The following is a 24,023-nucleotide window of genomic DNA, read 5'->3' as shown; positions in this document are numbered from 1 at the left end:
ATACTTATTCAATATAGTACTTGAAGTTCTAGCCAGAGCAATAAGACAACATAAGGAGATTAAGGGGATACAAATTGGAAAGGAAGAAGTCAAGCTTTCCCTATTTGCAGATGACATGATAGTATACTTGAGCGACCCCAAAGATTCCACCAAGGAACTGATACAGCTTATAAACACCTTCAGCAACATAGCAGGATACAAGATCAACTCAAAAAAATCAGTAGCCCTCCTATATACAATGGACAAAGAAGTGGAGAAGGAAATCAGAGATACATCTCCCTTTACTATAGCCACAAATGGCATAAAATACCTTGGGGTAACACTAACCAAGCAAGTGAAGGACCTATATGACAAGAACTTTAAGTCCCTGAAAAAAGAAATTGAAGAAGATGTCAGAAAATGGAAAGATCTCCCATGCTCATGGATAGGCAGGACTAACATAGTAAAAATGGCAATCTTACCAAAAGCAATCTACAGATTCAATGCAATCCCCATCAAAATACCAACACAATTCTTCACAGACCTGGAAAGAATAATACTCAAATTCATATGGAAAAACAAAAAACCCAGGATAGCCAAAGGAATCCTGTACAATAACACAACTTCTGGAGGCATCACGATCCCTGACTTCAAGCTCTACTATAGAGCTACAGTAATAAAAACAGCTTGGTACTGGCATAGAAACCGACATGTGGACCAATGGAATCGAATTGAAGACCCTGACATTAATTCGCACACCTATGAACATATAATTTTTGACAAAGAAGCCAAAAGTGCACAATGGAAAAAAGAAAGCATCTTCAACAAATGGTGCTGGCAAAACTGGATATCAACATGTAGAAGGCTGCAAATAGATCCATATCTATCACCGTGCACAAAACTTAAGTCCAAGTGGATCAAGGACCTCAACATAAATCCAGCTACTCTGAACCTGCTAGAAGAGAAAGTAGGAAGTAGTCTTGAACGCATTGGCATTGGAGACTACTTCCTAAATAGAACACCAGTAGCACAGACTCTGAGAGAAACAATCAATCAATGGGACCTTTTGAAACTGAGAAGCTTTTGTAGAGCAAAGGATACGGTCAACAAGGCAAAGCGACAGCCTACAGAATGGGAAAAGATCTTCACCAACCCCACATCTGACAGAGGACTGATATCCAGAATATATAAGGAACTCAAGAAATTAGACATCAAAATGCCCAACAGTCCAATTAAGAAATGGGCTATAGAACTAAACAGAGAATTCTCAACAGAGGAAACTCAAATGGCCGAAAGACATTTAAGGAATTGCTCAACATCCCTAATCATCAGGGAAATGCAAATCAAAACAACTCTGAGATACCACCTTACGCCTGTCAGAATGGCTAAGATCAAAAACACTGAAGACACCTTATGCTGGAGAGGATGTGGAGCTAGGGGAACTCTCCTCCACTGCTGGTGGGAATGCAAGCTTGTACAACCACTTTGGAAATCAATATGGCGCTTTCTTAGAAAATTGGGAATCAATCTCCCCCAAGATCCAGCTATACCACTCTTGGGCATATACCCAAGAAATGCTCAACCACACCATAAGAGCACTTGTTCAGCTATGTTCATATCAGCATTGTTTGTAATAGCCAGAACATGGAAACAACCCAGATGCCCTTCAACTGAAGAATGGATAAACAAAATGTGGTACATATACACAATGGAATACTACTCAGCAGAAAAAAACAATGGCATCATGAGGTTTGCAGACAAATGGATGGATCTAGAAAAAATCATCCTGAGTGAGGTAACCCAGACTCAGAAAGACAAACATGGTATGTACTCACTCATAGCAGGATACTAGACATGAAACAAGGATGAATTGTCTGCTACTCACATCACCAGGGAGGCTACCCGGAAAACAGGACCCCAAGAAAGACACAGGGATCGCCCAATGACAGAGAAATGGAATGAGATCTACATGAACAGCCTGGACATGAGTGGGGGTAATGAAAGGCGAGGGTCGAGGGAAAGAGAGCTTGGGGGAGCGGGAGATCCCAGCTGGATCAACAACAGAGAGGGAGAACAAGGAATAGGAGACCATGGTAAATGAAGACCACATGAGAACAGGAAGAAGCAAAGTGCTAGAGAGGCCCACAGAAATCCACAAAGATACCCACACAACAGACTGCTGGCAATGGTCGAGAGACAGCCCGAACTGACCTACTCTGGTGATGGGATGGCCAAACACCCTAATTGTTGTGCTAGAAACCTCATCCAACTACTGAGGGATCTGGATGCAGAGATCCATGACTAGGCCCTGGGTGGATCTCTGGGAGTCCAATTAACGAGAATGAGGAGGGTTTATATGAGCGAGAATTGTTGAGACCAAGGTTGGATAAAGCACAGGGACAAATAGCCAAATGAATGGAAACACATGAACTATGAACCAATGGCTGAGGGGTCCACACTGGATCAGGCCCTCCGAATGGGTGAGACAGTTGATTGGCTTGATCTGTTTGGGAGGCATCCAGGCAGTGGGACCAGATCTTGTGCTCATTGCATGAGTTGGCTGTTTGAAACCTGGGGCCTATGCAGGATTGTTTGGCTCGGCCTGGGAGGAGGGGACTAGACCTACCTGGACTGAGTCTACCAGGTTGACCTCAGTCTGTGGGGAAGGCTTTGCCCTGGAGGAGATGGGAATGGGGGGGGGGGCGTTGGGGGGAAGGTGAGGGGGACGGGAGGGGGGAGAACAAGGGAATAAAAAAAAAAAAAAAGAATATATTGTAATAAAAGCTACATGAATTTTGAAAAAAAAAAAAAAATTCCCAACATCAATAGGAATCAACCCAAAACTAAAGGACTGCTTTGCCAACAATTCTGCTGCTCTAAGGAAACTTGGCTTTAGTGGGGGAAGTCCTTCACTTGCAGCTCACAGATAGAAGTATATTTTATAAATCAGTCAGTAACCTGAATTTCTTTCCCTCAGGGAGAACATTTTGTGAATTCCTGGGTCAGAAGAGAATTACCTATGGTGTCAGGTAAAACCTCAGGCACATTCCAAATGCTTTGGTTCTTTCTTTCTTTTTCTTTTTTTTTCTTTCTTTTTTTGTGCACTCTCATTATTTTTTTTAGCCTTTTCATTTTTCTTCTTTTAAATATTTTTAAATGTGATTTATGCTTTTATGGAATGACTCAGTTTTAAAATTTTTTGTATTGATTAATTGTGTGTGAGGGGGAATGCTAACCATATGTTCATGTAGAATAACTGGTTTATTTATTTCATGTTAGAGGGTTTTTGGTGTATTTGTATGTGTGTAGGCACCCTGGAGTGTGGGTTTGAGGACTAGTCTTGGGATTTGATTCTCTCCTTCTGTTAGTGCAAAAACATAAGTCTCACCTTGCAGGGCTGTCTGCAACCATCAACACCCACAAAATGATCCAGGTGAGGTGTTGTGGAATATTAATTTAAGATGTGTTACATTCAGTTACACTGTGGAATTTTTTTTTAATGATGCAAAGATGTGTTGCATTCTTTTATGTTGCATTTGTTTAACTCTGTGAAGCTGTGTTACTTTGCCTGTCTAAAACACCTGATGGCCTAATAAAGAGCTGAATGGTCAATAGCTAAGGCAGGGGAGGGTTAGGTGGGGCTGGTGGGCAGAGAGAATAAACAGAAGGAGAAATCTAGGTTTGAGAGAGGAGTGAGGGGGTTGGGGATTTAGCTCAGTTGTAGAGTGCTTGCCTAGCAAGCTCAAGGCCCTGGATTCGGTCCTCAGCTCTGAAAAAAAAAAGAGAGAGAGGAGTGAGAAAAGGAGAAGGAGAGGAGGACACCAGGAGCCAGCCACCCAGCCACCCAGCCACCCAGCCACCCAGCCACACAGCCACCCAGCCACACAGCCAGACACAGAGTAAGAAGGAAAGAAAGACATATAGAATAAAGAAAGGTGAAAAGCCCCAAAGGCAAAATGTAGTTAAGGAGAAACGGGATAATTTAAGTTAGAAAGGCTGGCTAGAAACAAGCCAAGCTAAGGCTGGGCATTCATAAGTAAGGATAAGTCTTTGTGTATTTATTTGGGAGCTGGGTGGCAGGTTCCTAAAAGAATAAAGAGTAAAAAAAACAACCCAAAAAACCAAAAACCAACTACAGTGAGGTCAGGAATGATATTCAGGTCAGCACAACTTAACTGTTGCTGAGTAAAAACTTCTGGAACCTGATGGCAAGTCATTTATTCTTTACACATTTAAACACTGTAAAACTTAGGAAAGAAGTTTCCTCATGACAAATATCACAACAAAGCTTTAGGCGTGGCAACTCCTTTGCAGAGTACTTTTTTTTTTTTTTTTTTTGGTTTTTCGAGACAGGGTTTCTCTGTGTAGCTTTGAGCCTTTCCTGGAACTCACTCTGTAGCCCAGACTGGCCTCGAACTCACAGAGATCCGCCTGCCTCTGCCTCCCGAGTGCTGGGATTAAAGGCGTGCGCCACCACCGCCCAGCTGCAAAGTACATTTCTTTGTACATTTTTTCACAAGAGTGTGTTCTATTGACTGAGAACAGTGCTCAGGTTAAGGGCCTATGGGGGAAGAGCTTGTAATCAGCATAATAGCAAATTCTTTTGTAAAGTACGTGGGACCTCTTTCATGAGGATGGGTTGTGTTGACTGAGACGATGCTCAGGATTCTGGGAGATTCGGTAAGGGCTAGCTTTACAGAACAGCAAAAATTGCCAGGTATTAACACATCCATTTCCAGCCTTCTGGATGGAAAATGGGTGTCAGTTTCCTCCAGTGAAGAAAAAAAGCCCATGTGTTTAACACTTCTGGTTTCTTTAGTGCTTATTTGTGAGCTCATGCCCTCTATATCACCTCAAATGGGATATGACATAGTTTACTCTGGAGCCAAATATGAGTGACTGTAGCTGAGGATTTGTGTTACCCCAAATTCCATGATCCAAAGTGGAAGAAATTTCACAAAAGTTTTTATAGTTTTAGAACAAAGAAAGTCATAAATCAAGGTGCTTTTCAAGCACATTGATAGAAACATTAAAGAGGCAGTTATCGCAAAATGGGGAGAGCTCAGCCATAGGCCTCAGGTGTTGTCTAATGGCTCAGCCTTTTGGTTGTGAGAAACTGGGTTTTATAACCTCATACATGTTAAGAGGTTTTTATCTGTTAGTCACAGGATGTTAGGTCTGACACAGAGGTAGGCAAGAAATGGCTATTTAGGGAATTAATGATAACTCAAGATAAGTTGTAATTAGGCTCTGGACCTGCAACATTCCAACCTGTCCACATCATTCAAATAGTAATCAATCAACCTTGACAGACAGAGCTCCTTTCCAGCAATTCTTGTTCACAAATCCACCATTAAGTATTGAACTCAGAACATCAGATTTATGGACAAGTACCTCAACCCACAAAGCCACCTCACTGGCCGAGAGTGTCATAGATTTTTTTTAATAGATAAGTGTGGGCAAATGTGGTAGAGTCATTTATTTAACTGACACTGCCTTTAAAACAACTAAAGGCAGTTCAGGGTGGGTTGTATCCCAGGCTGGCTCAAACTCAAGAAAGACTCGGAACTTCTGATCTTTTGCTTCCACCTCCTGAGGGGTAAGATTTCAGACATGCCCCACCATACCTGGCTTATTCAGTGCTGTGGGTGGTACCCAAGTCTTCACACATGCTGGATAAGCACTCTTCCCTACATCCTCAGCCCCTGAAAATATTGTTTAATGGCTCGGTGTGCTGCTAAGAGATTAAGGACTATTCGTATTAAAATGAAGTAACAGGTCTGAGGGTATGGTTCAGTGGCTGACCACTTGCCTAGCATGGGCAATGAAGGTCCTTGGGTTCCATCACCACCACCTCAAGAGAGTAAAGGGGAGGTTGGAGACTTATCTCAGTGACAGAGCACTATTTATAGCAAGTGTGCTGGCCTCTGAGTTCAGGCCCTAGAGGCAAGGGTGGGGTGCATATGTGAAAGGACACTGGACAGGGCAATGACAACCATGACTGTCCAGCAAGAATTCCACGGTCCACTGACTATGGCTCCGCACACTTACAATCCCAGTACTTGGGAGGTGGCCACAGGAGCTCAAGGACAGCCCAGACTCTGGTATGAAGTTAGAAGCCAGCATGGGCTACATGATATTCTCTATCAAGAACAAAACAAATAGAAAAAAAAAAGAATTCTGGGGTTAGTGCCATGTATGGTGGACCATACCTGAATCTCCAAAACCAAGGCAGAAAGGCCACAAGTTGAAGGGCAGCCTGGGATGCATAGCAAAATGCTGTCTCAAAAAGTATAAGCTGAATCAGACAAAAACATCCTTTTGGCAAGATTCACCATTTTCCAGTAACTTGCTATAATGACACACACAAAGGGAAAAGGAGAGGTAGTCAATGTTTGTTCTCTAGGTCTTTAGAAAGCAGAGCTGTTCTTTGAACACATATGCAAGAGTTTATAAGAAGAGTGACATTGTAGACATAGGGGGAGTGGGCTGTTCAAAAGGATGATCATAAATGTTACCATAGCTGTGGGGAACAGAGGAAGTCTTGAGTGAATGTGTAAGGAGTAGATGAAGTCCTGAGTGAATGGTCACTTTTTAACATGTCAAGGACCCAATGCCTCAGATCCATGGGAATGGCAAAAGTTTCTTCCCTGGGTGAGGCTTTGAGGGGTGGGAGAGCCGCCTTCTGGTCTGAGTGTGAATGTTCACATTGTATGTAAGTACGAGTGTTTATGAATGATTGAGCAGTGTGTGTAAAGACTAGCTTTTACTTCCCTGATCTTTACACCCGGAGACTACTGACCTATAGAGAAGGTTATGAAGGTTACTTAACCCCTTCGCTGCAATATATATAGTGAACTCACTTAACCCCTCCCCTGTGAGTTATATAGCAAACTCACTTAACCCCTCCCCTGTGATGTATATAATAAACTCATGTAACCCCTCCCCTGTGAGTTATATAATAAACTCACGTACGTTCCAGGTTGATGCATAGTTGGTGCTTGCTCCGTTAGAATAAATACAAGCCACCTAATCCCAGCTTTTCTGTGCACATGTCTGTCATTTCTTCTCACTGTCTGTTCTTTCTTTGTTCCCTGTCACTGCAGTCAGGGTCAGGTCCAAAGCTGCACAGGCTGCAGTGCATGGCAATACTGGAATAGTCTGTTTTCACACAGCACCGAGTTAAGGGCAGGATTCTTGCCAAAAGAGCTAATGTATGTATTGAGCATTTTAAGAGCTAATAAGGGTTGGGTGTAGTGGTGCACACCATTAATCCTGGCATGCAGAAGGCAGAGACAGGCACATTTCTGTGTGCTCAAGGCCAGCCTGGCCTATATCTCGAGTTCCAGGCTAGCCAAAGCTACATAGTAAGACCCTGTTTTCAAAAACCATAAACAAAACAAAACAAACTAATAAGGGCTAGGGGTAGCAAAGGCCTTTCGAGAACAAAGACCTGAGTTCTAGCCCCAGAATCCATGTGAAAAAAACATGTGTGGCAGTATGGGCTTGTGATCTCAGCACCTGGGAGGCAGACGCGTCAACCCTGGGGGCTCCATAGCCAGACAACCTCGCCTGCAAATGAGGGACTCTCTCAAAAAAAGTGGACAGGAGATTGAAGAATAACAGTGAGGGTTGTCCTCTGGCCTCCACTTGTATGAGCCCACAATGCACATGTACCTCCCCTGCCCCCACATGTACCTGTGCACACATGAACCATAGACAGACAGACAGACAGACAGACACACACACACACATACACACACACACACACACACACGTACCTGTGCACACACAAACCATAGACACACACACACACACACACACACACACACACACACACACGTACCTGTGCGCGCACACACACACACACACACACACACACGTAGCTGGAGAGTTTTCTCTCCTAGTTCTGCCATGTCCCGGCAGTCCAACAGCCCACTTATAAAATAAACACATAGACGCTTATATTATTTATAAGCTGTATGGCCATAGCAGGCTTCTTGCTATCTGTTCTTATATCTTAAATTACCCCATTTCTGTTAATCTATAAGTTGCCACATGGCTCATGGTTTCCCGGTACCTTACATCTTGCTTGTCATGGCGGCGACTCACAGGTCTCTCCCTCTGCCTTCCTGTTCTCTCAGTTCTCCTCTCTGTTAGTCCCACCTATACTTCCTGCCTGGCTACTGGCCAATAAGTGTTTTATTTATTAACCAGTCAGAGCAAGACATTTAACATATAGAACATCCCACAGCACTTCCCCTTTTCTTTTTTTTTAAAGGAAGATTTTAACTTTTACATAGAAAATTACAGATAACAAAACAATTATCAAGCAAGAATTCAGTTACAATATCTAATCTATTTATAATATCTAGTCTATTTGTATTTGGCAAAATTAAAGAAGATATCCTATCTATCCTATATTTGTGAGTCTAAGGTTTTATATCTAACTTATCTTTTATTATAACTAAGGGAAATTGTAACTATCTAGCTTCAACTACATCAAAGACCTCAGAAGGATATAATATTACCTGAGAAACGGGAGAAGGATGCAAGCAACTTTCGGGAGTCTTGCGAGAGTAGACAGAGACAGCTGGCAGACTGGACAGTCATCCAAAGTTCCTCTGTAAAGTTCGGGCATCTGTCTTCAGCCCACAGGGCTAGAGTCTCTCAGTCATTTTTCTCTGTGTCCTGTAGAATGTCTGGCAGTTTCCTCTGCAAAGCAGGAACCTGAAGGACCATTTTGCCAAGCAAAGTTCAGTCACCTTCCTATGGGTCCTGCATGTCCAGTCGGTCAAGCAGTCCAGGCAAGAACAGTTTCTTTCCCAAATGGCTATTTTTGCCAAGGTGAAGATAAACTCCATATGGAGTGTCTTTGATGCCCATCCTCCTCTCTGAAGTAAATTGGTGCTGCCAGGAGCAGACATGTCTCATTGTCCAGAAAGTCTAAATTTTTAAAAATATTTTAAATGCCATATTCTGTAGATCTTTGAAGTGTTTGAAGATTACCTGTCTATCTGAAATATATCTATGTATACCTAGAAAACTTAACATGACTATAAGTTTGACTATCATAGACTAATTGATCTGTACTTCTTAATTATCCATTACAATCTAAATGAGTTACATAAACATAATACCTCAAATGAGAGTAGAAATATATATGCAGTATAACAAAATTTATATACAGTATAACAAAAGTTTAAACTTGTATCAATAAACTAAAATCTATACCAATGTAAAACATTTCAAACAAGTTGTTGCTATTTAAAAGTAGGTCCATTAATCTACCCTTTCACCCTATCGTTTCTATATCATATCCCCTTTTTTTCTTTAGAAAGAGATTGCATTTATAATCAACCTGTTTTAAATAAAAATATTGGTTTTTCTCTGTCCCACACCAGAGGGCTCTTCTGATATGGGACACAAGAATCTCTCAAACTTTTTTTTTAAGGAATATACTTGGGTTTAGAGAAGGAATGAGCCAATTCCATCTCCAAACCCAGCTTGGTATATTTGGGCATTTGGACATAGCTTCTCTTACTACTTCCTGCTGGAGGGGGGCACTGTATCTTATGGGGACACAAAGAAAATTTTAGGATCATGGAGTAGTCCGTGAGGGTGTATCGTCTGAGCCAGTTGTCTTGAAACCGTTTTGGATGTTGGATCATCTGGGCCATGGTGTCACTGGAGACCATTCAGGGGATCTTGGCTGGTCAAACCTGATGTATCTTAATCTGGAACAAATCCATAGCCTCTGGCTTTCAACAAAAGCAGAGCCTCTTTTCCAAATTTTGAAGTCAAGGTACCTTTAAAATATACATTTTGGCATAACTCAACAGCTTTTGCAATCAAATGTTTTTCTTCAGTTACAAATATCAAAGAGAACATAATCCAAATTCTCTGTGTGGTAGCCATCTTTGTGTGGCTTATTTTTTATATTACCTTGAACCTATTGCTTTAAACTTTAGCATTCTAAGACTGAAATGGCGCTGGTGCTGTGGCTGCTGGCTCTGCCCACTTCAGCTTCCCAACATGGCGGTGGTACATTTTCCACCAGCTCTGGGAGCCGTCAACTCTCAGAAATAGTGGGTCTATGCTTCTATCAAACCAGCGTGTAGCCCAGAAACCTCTTTTTTTGTTTTGTACTAGCAAAGGCTAAATCCACCACGCAGCTTAATGTGCCACTTGCAGAGGCCTCATTCCCGCCATACTGCAGGTCGAGCACACACGCCAGGAACCCACCATAGTAGCTCAAACATGCAGGCTGCCGCTAACTTGAGAGAGACAACTAGGAACTGTTTTTTTAGCTCCATTTTAGAATCTTTGTTCTCAGGTTTTAGGTGGAAACTCTTGCCCCACGTTGGGCGCCATTTGTAGCTGGAGAGTTTTCTCTCCGAGTTCCACCAAGCCCTGGCAGTCCGACAGCCCACTTATAAAATAAACACATAGACGCTTATATTATTTATAAGCTGTATGGCCATAGCAGGCTTCTTGCTATCTGTTCTTATATCTTAAATTACCCCATTTCTATTCATCTATAAGTTGCCACGTGGCTCATGGCTTCCCGGTACCTTACATCTTGCTTGTCATGGAGGCGGCTCACGGGTCTCTCCCTCCTTCTTTCTGTTCTCTCAATTCTCCTCTCTGTTAGTCCCACCTATACTTCCTGCCTGGCTACTGGCCAATCAGTGTTTTATTTATTAACCAATCAGAGCATTTGACATACAGACCATCCCACAGCGCGCGCGCGCGCACACACACACACACACACACACACACACACACACACACACACACGGGGAGGAGGAAGAGAGAGAAACTAAGGGCTGAACATGTTTCTTGAAATGAGTGATGGAGAACGATCAGAGGAAGGAAGCCAAGGAGAAGCTCAAGCCTGCTCCTCCCAGAGGCCACACATTGTGGCACTAGGAAGCTGGTCCCTATCACTCCATGGTTTAATAAAGTAAAATAAAACACAGGCCTACAGGCTGTAAAAATATTTTTCTTACTTAAATTGAAGTGATTGCTTCTTTTATTCCTTCATGCTTTTCTAACCACCCTCAATTATTTTGACGCAAGCACAGCACACCAGATCATTCCACCTGCACACACAGCTAACTTGAACTTTGCGATCAAAGCCTGCTGCTTTCACCTACATCTGTTTTTTTTTTTTCTCCCCTCAACCTCCAAGCTTACTGCAACGACAGTGTCTTTGCTAATGAAGAACTAAGGCTGGACACCTTTAAGGATTGGCCCCATGAATCCCCTGGGGCTGTTGAAGCTCTGGTCAGAGCAGGCCTTTTCTACACAGGTGAGTCAGTACTTTGTGTTCACCAGATGTGCTTGTCCAGGTCTTGCATTTGTCTCCACTCAGCAATCTCCACTCTCCATCATTCCGCATAGATCCCTTTGCTGCCTCATAAGACCTTCAGTTTCCCACAATTCCCTTGGTGCTCAGCCTCCAAACTTGAAACCTGAGGTCTGGGCTGATGGTGAGCACAGTCGTCCGTTTGGAATAATTATCATGTCTTTTTGTCTACACCTTTCTTTCCCTTGTATCTTACCCCTAACACCTCAAGAGTTTCCAGAGACTGGCACAAGACGATTGTGCTCATATTTCTTTCTCTTATGTGTGTTTGTGAGTGTGGTGTGTGTTCATGTGTGTGCAGGTGTTTAGAGGACAGCAGAAGGAATTGACTAGCCTGCTCTATTCCCTTCTGCATTATTCTCTTGAGACAGGGTGTCTCACTGAGTGAAGTCAGGCGGTAGCCAGCCAGACCCATGATCTTGCTGTTTCTTCACTGGGGTAACGGGTGTGTGGTTGGCCTTATCTAACTTTTCATGTACATGCCAAGATTTGAACTCAGGTTCTCGTGTTGACACAGCAAGCCCTCTTACCCAGTGAGCCATGCCTCCGGCTCCCTTATATTTCTTTCACTAGAACTTAGATGGCCATACCTACTTTTGAGAGTTGCTGAGAAATCCAATGTTTTCCTTGGGTGACACTATGCCCTGTTAAGAATTGAAGTTTCTAGGGTCTGGCTAGTCAGCAAGGTGCTTGCTGTGTGAGCATAAAGACCTGAATTTATATTCCCAGCACCTATGTGAAAAGCCAAGTGTGAGGGTACATGCCTGTGATCCCAACTCTGGGTTGCAAAGACAGGTGGATCCGCAGAGCTCACTGGCCTACTCCTCTTGTTGAATCAGTGAACTCCAAGTTCAGTGAGAGAACTTCCCTCAAAAAACAGGGTGGAGAGCAATAGAGGAAGGTAGCTGTATGCAAGTTCAATATGCAGTCCATGTACATATGAATACACACACACACACACACACACACACACACACACACACACACACACACACAGTTTGGAGTTTCTATTGCTAAGGAAAATGGGAGAGGGGTTGGGGTTGGGGATTTAGCTCAGTGGTAGAGCAGCGCAAGGCCCTGGGTTTGGTCCTCAGCTCCGGGGGGAAAAAAAAAAAAGGAAAATGGGAGAAAGTAGGATGTAGATAACTGTTTTTACCATACAGTGCTCACAGGAGAAATACCTTCAAACTCATTTCCTTAGTTTCACACCGTGAAGAATCTTCCACAAGTTCCTCATCTCTCTGTAGCTGCTGCCCAGCAGAAGCTCCACTGGGTAGTCCACAAAGCTGGTTCCCCTCAGCTGGGTCACTGCCTAAAGTACAAGGAGAGAATGAGGAGAAGATATGGCGCATTCCCCAGCCGTCTTGCTAGTGTTCCTCTGACCAAATGCACTCCCGAGTTGGGAAGGAGTTTTCTGTAGATCTGTCACTGGGATTACATAATGTTGCAAGTTTGTCAGAGCAGGTCAGAATGTGGATTGTGCAGACACCTTATCTAACAGACGTATTCCACCAGCATGAATGGCCTTTTTACCTCAGTCTTAACCCTCTGTCTCTTCTTTATTATACCTTCTCTTGCTGCCCTCCCTCAGGTCTCATGGGCGATGTTCTCCTACTGCAATAATGTGGGAAGAGACAAGTCATTCTTCATGATCTCACTTACAGAGAACCTCTAAATTAGCTCCTGTGTTTCTCCACCCCCGGTCTTCACATATATTCTTTCCCGTTTATTCCTTAAGCAAATGCCTATGGATCACCTATGTCTGTGAGAGTCCACTATGTCATCATTGTCCAAATCAGACAGAAATCTCTGCTCCCACAGAGCTTCTGTTCTTTGAAATCTCTCAGAAGGACAGGGCTGAGATGATCCGAATACACGGTGCACAGGAACATTCAGTGACTGTTGCTGACCACCCCATTGAAGGACCAAGAGTCCCCTGTGGGCTGTTGCCCCCTGATGACCTGTGCATGACTCTGCCACACAGTCTAATTGGGGATGCAAATAGGGTTTTACTATCGAAATCTTGAGTTATTATCTGCTTGTGAGCTGACAGGTGTATGTCAGAGTAACACTGACCACATTTCCTTCCTTCTAGGCATAAAGGACTCTGTCCGGTGTTTTTCCTGTGGAGGATGTATGGAAAAGTGGGAGGAAGGAGACGACCCATTAGAAGAGCACACCAGGTTTTATCCCAAATGAGCACGGTGAATTCCCTTAACCTTGAATGTACTTCAGCAGTTATCCCTCACTTCTCCCCAGCCTGCTTTCTCTGTGGAGAGTCTCTGCCCAGTCCTCTGGTTCCCATGGTGAAGGACACAAACTTTTATCTTCATCTCTTTCTTCCCATGACATCTTCCCTGTCTAGCTTTCCTCTCATAGTTAGACTTGGTTTGGACTGGGTCAATATATATATAATTTTAAAGATAGTATCTTGCTACATATCCCACACCACCCCAAACTTTCTAGGTAGCCCAGGTTGGATTTGAACTCATGCTTTTCCTTCATCAGCCTCCAAAGTGATGAACATCCAGGGTGTGCCTGGCCATCCCATACTGTTTTGATTCCTTTGATTAGAAACTACTTTCCCCTCCTGTTTCTTCTATAAGCTTTTAGAATTTCCTATTTCCAGTATCTAAGATTTCACACAAAAGTATTTCTTTCCTGTGGTTTTCTTTTTCCAGTGCTGGGGATGGAACCAGTGAGTTGGGCATGCGAGGCAAGGCCTTTACTGTTGCGCTGCTCTGACCCCTTTCTGTCCATCTTCAAGTTTATTTTTACTCATTTTCTACACATAAAAAATTCCCTAGAAATGTTCGATTGCAAGAAGAAATTTGTTGTTTTCACTAAGTAATTATCAAGAGTGTTTTCAGAAGTAGATATCAATATGTGCAGAGTTAAGAGTGAGTATTTTGGGCTGGACACAGTGGTGCGCACCTGTAGTCCCAATTCTCAGAGGCTGAAGGAAGAACACTGTGTAGTTTTGTTTTATATGAACACCTTAGTATGACTGATTTTAAGATCAGTTTATTTTTAAAATCAAGCAGTTATAAGTTAAGAAAGAAGAGCCCAACTGAAGATGTCCTTTGGTGTGACAGTCCTTTGCAGGCTTGAGCTACAGCTGTGTTGGAGTCTCCTGTTCTCTGTTTAGCTCCACAGGAGTCCTTGGTGCAGCCAAAGTCTAAGTAAAATTGTACTACATTAGTTTGATGTTAGAAGAATTGAAGTCTAATTTCCTTAACTTTTAAAATCAGTTATCTGTTTATGAGATAGAATGGTGCTCATAGGGCAAATCCTTAGAAAGATTCTTCTAAAGCGGGTTTGTTACTAGATATTAGTTTTAAGTAATAATGGATTCGTTAGGACATTTTTATACATGTACACAGTGTATTTCAATTATGGCCACCACCACCCTCCTGTCACCCCTCTTGTTCTCCTCTCAGTCCCATCAGCTCCTGCTCTTGGGGTCACGTGTTGGAGACCAGCTGGGACTACATAGTGAGATCTGTCTCAACCTCCCTAACTAAGACTATTTCCTTCTCAGTGTGAGGTTTGAAGATGCTGGAGAGCAGTGCTCACTTTTTTTCTTTTTATTTGGATGTAGTAGGTAGGAAATTGTGAATACCGGGCCTTCTTAATCCTTGGGCCGGTAAGGTAAGATACAGTCTAGTTTTATTTACAACTTTTTCTAAAAACTTCTATCAACTCGATCTTTATGTGAAAAAAATTTTTTTTGCTCTTTCTACTTCTTTTTTATTTTAAATTACAACTGTCTGTGTGTGAGTACCCCAAATATTTACATGTATGGATGTGGTGGTTGGAATGAGCAATGTCTCCCATGGGCTCATCTATCTGAACACTGGGTCAGCAGTTTGTGGCATTGCTTGGGAAGTCTATTTCCTCCTTGCTGGAGGAAGTAAGTCACTGGAAGTGTGCTCTGAGTGTTTATAGCCTTACTACACTTCCAGTTAGCCCTCTCTGTTTCCTGTGTGTGGACAGAAGATGTAATCAACCAGCGTCCTGCTCTGCAGCCTGGTGCCCTGCCTCCCCCACCATTATGTACTTTAACCCTGTGGAACAGGGGTTCTCAACCTGTGGGTGTCGACCCCTTAGGGGTCAAATGACTCTTTCACAGGGGTTGAATATCAGATATCCTGCACATCAGATAGTTACATTAAAATTCATAATAGCAAAATTACAGTTATGAAGTAGCAACAAAAATAATTTTGTGTTTGGGGGTCACCATAATATGAGGAACTGTATTAAAAGGTCTCAGTGTTAGGAAGGTTGAGAACCACTGTTCTAGAACTTAAGCCTAAATAACTTTTTTTCCTAAAGTTGCTTCTTGTCATGGTATTCGATCACGGCAATGTAAAAGTAACTAATACAATGCCTTAAAGGATAATAATAAAAGTCCTAGGAGCTGAATACTAAAGTCAAGAAATCAAGGTCTCCAGATGCCTTAGAAGGCTCCTGTGCTGTCTCCAGGTCCTAGCTGATGCTCGACCTTCCTATCCAGGGGTAAACACAGCCCTGATTTTCAATTACTTTTTCTTTTAATTTCTTTGTATGATTTTTACCAACTGTGCATATATCCACATACATACTTAGCCTTGCCTGTGCTTTTTTGGTGATTTTGGTTTGGTCTTCTCTCCCTTTCTCATTTTCTCTCCAGCTCTATTGAAGTAGGATAGGGCAGAAAAGTCCAGTTATTAGATTCTGATCAATTGGTTTATTTAGGGACTCACTTAAGCACTGTCTGAACTCTCTACTGCAAAGCATGACTTCATTTGTTACCTGGAGCTGAAACAGTAGATCGTTGCCATTAACAGCCTGACCAACCTTTCCTGTCTGCTTGTCTCACCTTGTGGTTTTAAAGTATGAGATGAGAACACAAACTGGACTGGATACCGAGGCCTTTCAGGAGCTAGTCTGACTTCAGCCCACCAGTGACACCTCCTTTTCTGCTCTCACTGGTGTTGGAGTGTTTATTTCAGAATATTCCCACAATCCACCCCAGCACCACCACACTGCCTAGTGGGAATTGAATCCAGGATGTCATGCATTCTAAGTACCCCCTCAACAACTGAGCTATGTGAAAACCCTAGGGTGGCTTACTTTTCCCTCTACTCCTGAATGTTGAGAATGGAACTCAGGGCCTTGCCCACAGGAGGGAAGCGTTCTGCCACTGAGCTCATCTTTAGCCCACATCTACATCTTTAGCCCTGCATCTCACCATGTAGCTGACATTGATTTGCTGTGTAGCCCAGGCTGACCTTGAACTCACAGTCCTCTTTCCTCAGCTTCATTAGTGCTATGATTATATGCGTGCGCTGCCTACCATGTCTGGATTGCTTGATCTTGTTTCCCTAAAGGTGGTCGTTTGAGAGAGGGTACTATGTAGCCCAGGCTGGCTTCAAACTCACTATGTATGAGGATGGCCTTCAGCTCCCTACCCTCCTGCTTCTACCTCCCTAGTTTAGGGTTACAAGTGTGCTCCTCTCTGCCCACCTTTATTTTTTAAAGGTCTAGGAGGTTTACTAGACAGACAGTAGCAAGATACAAAATGATAAATAACAACAACAACCATTTTCTATTAGCCAAGTGTGTTTTTAGGATACCCCCATGCTGTCAGTTGCTAATGGGGGCCTAGAAGGAACTGCATCCAGACTCTCAATAAGAAAAGAATTTCATGGACTCCTACTAGGTCATAGTGCATAAATGACTGTGAGTGCTCAGTCTAAATGGGACATGTATGTCACACCTCTTTCCCAGGCTCAGGGAACACTAGGAAAGGAGGGGTGAAAATTTATAAGAACCAGATGTTGAGCTGGACCACTAGGAAGTGTTGTCTTTACATAACAATGTTCTTGCAAGAACTCACATGAAAGCTGGGTGTGGGGTTACATGCCTTTAATCCTAGCACTTGAGAGGCAGACGCAGGCAGATCTCTTGTGAGTTAGAGGCCAGCCTGGTCTACAGAGTGAGACACTGTCTCAAAACACCAACAAGGAAACTGCACATGGCTGTGGCTGCCTGCAAAATATCAGGCCAGTCAACATTTCAGCGTGGTTTGTAGAAGCACTCCCCAAGACCTCCCCCTTTCTGTGGAGCTACTGGCTTTCGATGGCTCTCAGTGGGGAGAGTCAGTTTTCTTCAGGGATGAGTGTGGTCCATGGTAGGTTCCCCAACTCCGGTGGGTGGCCCTACACCCGTGCGTACATGGAGAGCAGCAACTGCACTCAGAGAGCTATGGAAAGAGGACATGAAGGTGGGAGGGATACAGTGTGGTGGGGCATCTGGGGCAGTTGAAGAGGGGCAGGGAGGGGGTGTAAATATAATCAAAATATGCTATACCTATGTATTAGTTACTCGTTTGCTCCTATGATAAAACACCATGACCAAAACCAATTTATGAAAAAAAGAGTTTATTTTGGTTTCTGCTTAGAGGGGGAGTCTATAATGATATGGGAGGCGTGGTAGCAGTCAGTTGGAACAGGAAGCTGAGAGATTTCATCTTCAACTGCAAGCTGAAAGTAGAGAGAGAATGGAAGTGGAGCAAGGCTATGAACTCTTAAACCTGTCCCTGTGATGTACTTCTGTTAACCCCACTGAATGAAGACTGCCACCCAAGTTCCTTGGTCAGATGAAGCAAACTTTATTTTCTGTCAGACAGGGATGTCTTCTAATGTGGGGTTTGAAAATATAGTATAGAACACGGGGAAAAAGTGGGGCTTATCTAGCCCCTCAAAACTGTAAGACTAGGGGACTTCCAAGGGTTGAGGGATTTCCATAGGAATATTGGTTATGGAGGAACCTGGCTGAGCATTTCAAAACTATTCGGCAGAGCATTGTGTCTTATCGGGGTTTGTTCAAGCTGTGAGTCAAACTCCTTAGAGTGGGAGCACGTCAAATCCCAGAAACAGGTTAAAGCACTATCAACCTGAATTTTGCAGCCAATACAAATGAGCTTATTCTGACCTTATAACAACATGGCTCCCTTCCTTAAGATGGAGTCGGGCTGGTCCATCACGTCTGCCAGCAAAGCTTCACCACATCCCCAGTTAGTGACACCAACTGGGAACGAGGTGTTCAAATATCTGATCTCTGGGGGACATTTTTCATTTAAACCATTACAAACACCCTGACAAAGAGCCACTCGGAGGAGAGAAGGGATTGTTTTGGCTTGCAGTTCTGAGAAAATACAGTCCATCACGACAGAAGAGGCATGGCGGCAGGAGTGTGATGTTGACCTGGTACTCAGGAAGTCAGCTGACCACATCTTATCTGTACACAGGAAGCATAAAGCAACAACAGGAAGTGGAGCCAGGATAGAAAACCTCAAAGTCTGCTCCACCTCCTAAAGGTTCCATGGTCTTTCAAAACAGTGCTACCAACTGTGACCACATGTTCAAATACATGACCAAATGGGAGGTATTTTCTCATCCAAGCCACAATATATGTGTGAAATTCTCAAAGAGTGAACTCTATTATTTTAAAAAGGATTCCAAACAGTGGCTTAGAAAGTCATGCTCTTCATTAATAGATGTAACACAGGATGAACATCAGCAGGGTTCAGAATGACCCTACTGAATAAGAAGGAAACATGGGCGAGATATCTCTTTCATTGCTCTCCCACTCCATCCCTCCCCCAGCTTGACCATCCATTCCCTCATGGTTTCATCCTTCATACCCTCCCCTCTATTGCCACCCCCCCCCCCTTGTCCCCAGTTTACTCAGGAGATCTCATCTATTTCCTCTTCCCGGGGCAATCCATTCATCCCTCTTAGGGTCCTCCTTGTTACCTAACTTCTCTGGAGCTAGCTAGTAACACATTCTTATGGCCTTTAAACCCGAATTTCCTTGACAAAGAATTTAAATGAATGGGCAGCCACTAAGGCAGAAGCCTCATAGTGCATAAGCTATTTGTTAACCCTGACACTGAACGGAAAGGAAGTCTTAGATTGAAGATCTTCCCATCAGAAAACTATGGCAAATCTTACACTTTATGACTGGGATAATTCAGGATTTCCAGATGTTTAGTAGATGATACCTACGCATCATCTAGGAAGCCAACAGCACTTCTGAAGCTCTGCAGTATTCAGCATCACCACAAAGACACACTATTCACCAATTGGCATCTCAGCTTCTCCTTTCTAATTATGTTTGGGGATCTAGTTTATGACTACCAATCATCCATTCTTCTGTTCTGCATCCTAGCCGGTTACTTGTACATACAAGTTTTACATTCATTCATCCATTCACTTGTAGGCCAGTCCTAGTGACCATGCAGAAAGCCACTCAGTTCCTCCTCAGACCAAGGTCACTGTTAGTCACTAATGATGACAAAGATGTTCTCTCTGATGCTTTATCTGTCTGAATGTTCAAAAAGGATTCTCAGTTACCCGAAGGATTTCTCTCAAGCTTTTGTTTCTTGGAGTTGAAATATTCACTCCTGTTCCTTGCAACCCTGCTTCAATTTCAATGGTTTTCCTCATTACTGCTGCTATCTCAGTGTTCTCGTTAACACGTGCTTATAACTCATTCCAATTTGCTTCCAAGTGCCTCCTCGCCAATTGGTGCTGAAGTGCTTCGAGGATGTGCAGAGATGAGATGTACCGTGCTAATCTTGAGTGTTGCTCTTCTGATTTCAGTATTAGATCTCCATCATCATTTTCGCTCTCCCTCAGCACTCTAACCTTTGTTTCAGGCACTTGCTCATTCTTGGTTCCAGTGCAGACTGGTGTTCTTCCAAGGATGTCAGTTCCTTGTTCTCTGGCTGGATTCTCACAACTAGTGTCACTGTGGTTGATGTCTTGCAGCATCATTAAGTTCTTGGACTTTTTCCTGATGCTGCTGTTTTCCTTCCACTCACTTGCTAAGAGCAGTGGTCTGCTCAGTGAGAGACTGCTGCGTTGTCATGGTCTCTCAGCCTTTCAGTCAGGGCGTTAGCGTCAGCGAGTTCCTTCAACTGCGCAGCTCCCTTCTCGGTTGCAGAGAGGATCTCAGTGGAGCATGGATGGGGCAGCCAGGTCCCGGGACTCACTCAGGCCTGTGTTATTTCTCTCACTTGGTTTCATTACTTCTCAGCTGTCATGACAGCAACAAGGACCTATGAGATTGAGATGCCCGGGGACTATTCCCACGCCCTTGCTCTGCCTCCAGTGAGTGGATGCCCAGCCCTGAAAAGACAGCAGGGGGCGCTGAGAAGCCCACACACTTTGACCCTATTCTGGGCTGAGCCCAGCCTCCAGGTTTTGTTTCTCTGTTGTCTCTATCCACAACTTCCCTACATAGATGACATTTTCTCTTTTTCACTTTTTTAGAAATTTATTTGTTTGTTTGTTTATTTTGTGTGTGTGTGTGTGTGTGTGTGTGTGTGTGTGTGTGTGTGTGTGTGTGTGCCCTCCATCACTCTGCACCTTATCTTTTGAGTCTTTACTGACCTGGAGCTAGGCTAGAGTGCATCAGTGCTGCGTGGGGAGCGGAGGAAGCCTTAAGTGAAAGTATGGTATTGACACCTTCATGGCCATATCAAGCACCTCATTGCCTCAGACCCATGAGAATGGCAAAGCCTCCCGTGGAGTGTGGATGTTGACAGTGTGCAGTGTGTGCAGAATGCATCCCTGATGCTTCCTCCTACCTGATGTTTACAGCCCAAGGCTGCTTCCCTTCAGAGACATCCCACAGAGACTAGCTAGCCACACCTCCTCTTCCCCATGTTGTACATAATAGAGGGGCTGAGTTTCTGAGTTGAGTAGGTGCCCCCCCAGAGTGAGCACACCCTCCAGACCGTAGCTTTTCTGTTTCTGTGTCATTTCTTCAGTGTCTGTAGTTTCTTTCCTCCTATGTCACCCCAGGTAGGTTTCCGGGACCACGCCATTTGGCAGTGCAGGCTTACTATTTTTGAGTCTCTAAGTTCATTAGATCTGTTCCCACCGACAGGCATTGACTATATGTATTCACTCTACCATGTTCTCTGCGTATTCTCACCATCACTTTACAAACCACATGCACTGAGTTGTTGAAAGTCAACATGTGATTATCTTTTTTTTTTTCTCCTCAAGACAGAGTTTCTCTGCATCATCTTATCTGTCCTGGAACTCACTCTGTAGACCAGGCTGGCCTCGAACACACAGAGATCTGCCTGCATCTGCCTCCCAGGTGCTGGGATTAAAGTTGTGAGTCACCACCACCCAGCTGTGAATGTCTTACATAATACAACACTAACAGAGTCACTGAAAATGTTAGCTTTCTACTTCATTATTGTTTCTGTGTCTGTGTTAAAAACCTAATGCAAACGCTTACTTGCATGGAACTGTTTTATGACTTTGATCTTCTCTGTTTAGCTGTCTCTTTCTCCAAAACCTGAAGTCCTCTGCAGAAGTGATTCCTGACCTTCAGAGCCACTGCGCACTTCCAGAGGCCACGGTAATGGACACTGACCCTTCTGTGACTCGCAGTACATGGTCCTGTGGTTGAACACTGTTTTGAACAGCAATTGCCCATTGTCAATACAGAATTAAATGAATTACACAATTATTTACTAACAACTACCGTCTGATGGCTATAGACAGGGCTTCACAGTGAACAGAAGACAATACCTAGCTCTACGCATGTACGATCCCTTCTCCTACTGGGTTCTTCAGACTCTTTCAAGTTCAGACCTGACTGACATCTGAGCTCAATGGATCCCATCTGTGATCTTTAGACAGTAGGCTTGACCACCTACTTAGTATTGAGAGATCTTTGAGGTATATTTCATTTTGTTTGTTTAGTTTTTTGCTTGAGACATCTTCTCAGTATGAGGTCTAGGCTGACCTTGAACTTGCTACTTACTCCAGACTGGCCTAGAATTTGTGATCCTCCTGCGTTACCTTTCCAAGTGTTAGGATTGTAGGTCTGTGTGCCAACACACACAGCTGAGTTTTTATTATTGTTTTGCTTTATTTCTTGTAGTGCTGGAGATCAAACGCAGGCAAGGACTCTGTAACTGACCTACATCCCCGGCCTGTAGATGGGTTTCCTAACAAAAATGATGCCAGGCAAAATTGTAACCCAGATAACGGTTTGAACCCTCCATCTCTCAGGGATACAAACTATCAGTTGAATAGTCAGTCACACACACTTCCTCACTTGGAGGTAGTATGGCAGTAGACTGTTTGTCATCCCCCAAAAGAAGTAAAGCTTGGCATGATGCCCCATACCTGCAGTCCAGAACTCTGGAGACTGAGGCAGAAGTTGCCATGAGTTCAAGGCTGGCAATAAGTTTAAGGCAGCTTGTAAGTAAGAGCCTCCACAAAACAACAAAACAAAAACAGAGGAAGGAAAGGAAAAGAAAAGAGAAACAACTCAGTTCAGTTGATCAACCTCTTGTATTTGTCATTTTCAAATGATATTGCAGTCCCTGGGGATACAGCTCAACTGGCAAAGTGTTTGCCCGGTGCACATGAAGTCCTGTGTCTCCTCAGCACTGATCAAACTGGGTGTGGTGGGGACACCTGGAGTCACAGCAATGGGAGGTGGAGGAAGGGGGATCAGAAGTTCAAAGTCCTGGTCAGACACATACTAAGTTTGAGCCCAGTCTAGGTTAAACAAGACTCTGTCTCAAAACAGAAGCAAAAATAAAAAGCAAGACATTGAAGCCAGGTGTTATGATTCATGCCTTTAATCCCAGCACTTGGGAAATGGACGGAGGATCCCCATAGTCTGCTTTTTTTTTTTTTTTTTTTTTTGGTTTTTCGAGACAGGGTTTCTCTGTGTAGCTTTGCACCTTTTCCTGGAACTCACTTGGTAGCCCAGGCTGGCCTCGAACTCACAGAGATCCGCCTGGCTCTGCCTCCCGAGTGCTGGGATTAAAGGCGTGCGCCACCACTGCCCGGCCCCATAGTCTGCTTTTAACCTTGTTTCAGAAAAAAGAATACTAAAAAAAAAAATAAAACTGTGTGTGCATGCATAATAACCTTTCTCCCTCCCAGTATGTGGTATTACATACATAATTACTAATGACCAAGGATGGAGGCAATGCTTAATGCTTTTTGCAGGACCATTCTTGTTCTAGACTCTACAATTGTGATCACCCACACAGCACTCCCCCATAGAGAGGATGTATATCCCATGCATGTACTATCCAGGAACACACTCTTGCAGATGTGTGAGATTTATTCTTTCCTATCTAGAGCACTCCTTCCTCCAATCAGCACTGAGTGTAGGCTGTGTTTAGAAGATGTTGGGTTTTGATTGACTGTATTATCAATTTGACTGATAATATTGATTATATTGTCAATGATAATATCATACCCAATCTTGATTTAAGAGCAGTTTTGATTTAATGAAGGATTTCTCTTTCAAAGGACACCACAGGTGAAAGCAATCACGAGGATCCAGTGGCCGTTCACTCTACGGTGGCCGGTAAGAACTTGAAAGCAACATGGGATTGTGTGTATTTGTACGTAGGGATTTGAAAGGAAAGTGTATTTATAATTGTCCAAGGAGCTCCTAGAGAGGAGAGCACTGACATGGAGGGAACTGTGGGTGAGAGAGTGTCAGCATTCCTGTGACATCTTGAGAGTGAATGCAGGACTAGTGACAGCGGTCCTTGTGTGAGATCCAAACCAGCCAGTCTTAAAGACAACGTGCAGCAAGCTGGTTTCCTGAGTTCTTAAATGGGAGATCA

General features: G+C 43.5%; 2 pseudogenes; one reads left to right on the top strand and one right to left on the bottom strand.

The window, feature by feature from the left end:
* LOC128113567 (baculoviral IAP repeat-containing protein 1a-like) overlaps positions 1–24,023 on the top strand; it is a 114,891-nt pseudogene that overhangs the window by 44,195 nt on the left and 46,673 nt on the right.
* Positions 13,561–21,230, bottom strand: LOC128113807 (FGFR1 oncogene partner 2 homolog; annotated as a pseudogene).

The sequence above is a fragment of the Peromyscus californicus genome, unplaced genomic scaffold (genome assembly GCF_007827085.1).
Source record: "Peromyscus californicus insignis strain IS unplaced genomic scaffold, ASM782708v3 Scaffold_18__1_contigs__length_77618521, whole genome shotgun sequence".
NCBI classification, from domain to species: Eukaryota; Metazoa; Chordata; class Mammalia; order Rodentia; family Cricetidae; genus Peromyscus; species Peromyscus californicus.
This window is presented reverse-complemented; position numbering and strand designations above follow the sequence as displayed.